The 2,500-nt window shown below is 46.2% G+C and overlaps 1 protein-coding gene across 2 annotated transcripts in view; it reads left to right on the top strand.

Moving 5' to 3' along the window:
- The window catches only part of LOC122253149 (solute carrier family 45 member 3), a 44,109-nt gene that overhangs the window by 25,287 nt on the left and 16,322 nt on the right, over positions 1–2,500 (top strand). The gene's annotated exons all lie outside the window — the stretch shown is intronic.

The raw sequence follows: 2,500 nt of genomic DNA on the forward strand, positions 1-2,500 counted from the left end.
TGAGTGTTAAGGATGGATTAAAGTGTCGTTTAGTAAATGAATGCTTTTGATATTTTTTTTTTTTTTTTTTTTTTTTTTTTTTTTTTTTTTTTTTTTTTTTTTTGCTTGTCGCGATTAGAGGCTTGTCATAGTCCCAGGTTTAGCGGTTTTGGCGCTAGATTTGGCGATTCTTTTTAACCTTAGCTACTTTTTAGCGCCTTTTTTGCGCCGTGTCTGGAAAGATGTAATTTGAGCCAAATTCACTTTTATGGATGCTTATAGGAGAGAATTAAAGAATTATTTTATTTAGCGACTTGCAGCTGCTTGTGGAAAGACCGTGCCAGCCTGTAACCGTTGCGCGAGTAGCGATGACTCGTGACCAGTCACGGGCGGGTGGCAACACGTAGGTGCCAGTAGCCGTCATGGCATACTTGCCTTCACGGGAGAGTGGATCGCGGTGTTTGTCTTTTACGCTTTGAATAATAACTCTCTAAGTGTCGTAATATTCACCTAATATGGACGGCACCGCACTCTCTCTCAGACCAACAGGAAAGAAAGCCCCGAATGGCACCCAGCCACGGCTCTACAATTGCTATATTCAGAGCGCGATGGCACACATCAGGATGCCGATATCCTGCTCTAAAGCACCGGCGATGAAGGACGTGCAGGCAGAACGAGAAGAGGAAAGGGACCAGACCATGTGCAACATCTGCAATTTACCCCTGTGCCAGTATGGCTGCTTTGTGCTGTGGCACTCGCGAGCGTAAGCACAGGTCTCTCCTCTTCCCTTTCTCTTCGTTTATTTATTCATTAGGTTATTTCTTTTGTATTTGTTTTCGGAAGTACACGCATACCTAAGAAAATATTTCCGTCCTCCCACAAGACTTAACATCTGGAGTGCCTCGCAGGTGGCACTGGTGTCCGTCCGGGAGGTCATTCAAGCATATCTCTCCCCGTGTGCTTCCGTGTCAGCTTAGTTAATTAAGGAGATGAACGTGAAAGAATGTGTCGCCGGATTCTGTGAAAGTGACGATGACTATTTATTTATTTATTTTTTTCTGTTGAGAATCTAAAGACCATTGTTTTTTTTCCCGCCACGAGCGTCGGTTTTAATTAATCTGTTGTATTGTCTTTTTTTTCTTCCCGCGAGTACGTGTGTGCATGCGTGCTTGCGTGTGTTTGTGGGATTTATTGTTTGTTTGTTTGTTTGTTTGACTGTTTTCGTGTATGTCTATGGATGCATGTATGCATGTGTTTGCTATGTGTATATATCCGAATGTAAACATGCACGGCTAATTACAAAACGCGCACAGTGTAGAAAGTGAGACATTTTCAAAGATCTAATCAAACGCCTTGATAAGAAGAAAATGGGGGAGGGGGGAGGGGGGGGGGCGTGACACCTGTACCATGGTAGCGAAAAAGTAACATGGTGATTGTAACAATCATTGTCATTGCCTGGCGCCGACAGGCATGATTGCACAAGCGTCACGAATGAGCGGAACACAGGCACGCGCGTACACACACGTGGGAGAGAGAGAGAGAGAGAGAGAGAGAGAGAGAGGGGAGGAGGTGATAATAGAGAGGAGGGAGGGACCGAGTGAGAGGACTGAGAGAGAGGCGAGGAGGAGAGAGAGAGAGAGAGAGAGGATGGAGAGAGAGAGAGAGAGAGGCTAGTGAGAGAGAATGATCCGTGAGAGAGAGAGGAGGGAGAGAGATGAGAGGGAGAGAATGAGAGCGAGCGAGAGCGGAGAGAGCGCAGGAGGAGAGAGAGAGAGAGAGAGAAGGAGAGAGAGAGAGAGAGAGAGAGCTGAGGGATGAGAGAGAGACGAAGAAGAGAGACGAGTGGTTTGGGTGGAGAGAAAATGAGTGAGAGAGAGCGAGGAGGGGGAGGAGAGGAGATGGGAGATTTGAAGAGGAGAAGGGAGAGAGAGAGAGGAGAGAGAGAGAGAGAGAGAGAGAGAGAGAGAGAGAGAGAGAGAGAAAGGGAAGAGAGGGGGGGAGAGAGGAGAAGGATGACGAAGGGAGAGAGGAGAAAAAAAAAAAAAATATTAAAAAAGAGAGAGAAACGAAAAGGAAAAAACTGTCCCGCCACTCGTCAGTCGAATCGACGCCAGATAACCCCGATAAGGTGACGCGGCGGTTCTCGGTTCTCGGTTCTCGGGGCGCGCCGTGCAACGGAACGGAACCGAACCAGCGACGTAAAACATATGGGGGAATTCGCGCCTTTTTGCCTCGATTTGGAACGGGCGTACTAGTTGTTGTTCTTGTTGTTGTTCTTGTTCTTGTTGGTGGTGCTGTTTTTCTTTTGTTTTTGTTTTTTGGGGGGTGATTTAAAAAAAATTCTTGTTGATGTTTTTGTTGTTGTAAGTATGTATGCATTACTATCGTCGTCTTCATCGTCATCATCACTATCACCATCAGCATTCACCATTTACCACCATCACCAATCACCACCATTCACCATCATCACCATTCACCACCACCATTCACCATTTACCACCATCACCAATCACCACCATTC

This window comes from Penaeus japonicus, unplaced genomic scaffold (genome assembly GCF_977035675.1).
Source record: "Penaeus japonicus unplaced genomic scaffold, GWHDUDI00000001_assembly GWHDUDI00000039, whole genome shotgun sequence".
In the NCBI taxonomy this organism is placed as follows: Eukaryota; Metazoa; Arthropoda; class Malacostraca; order Decapoda; family Penaeidae; genus Penaeus; species Penaeus japonicus.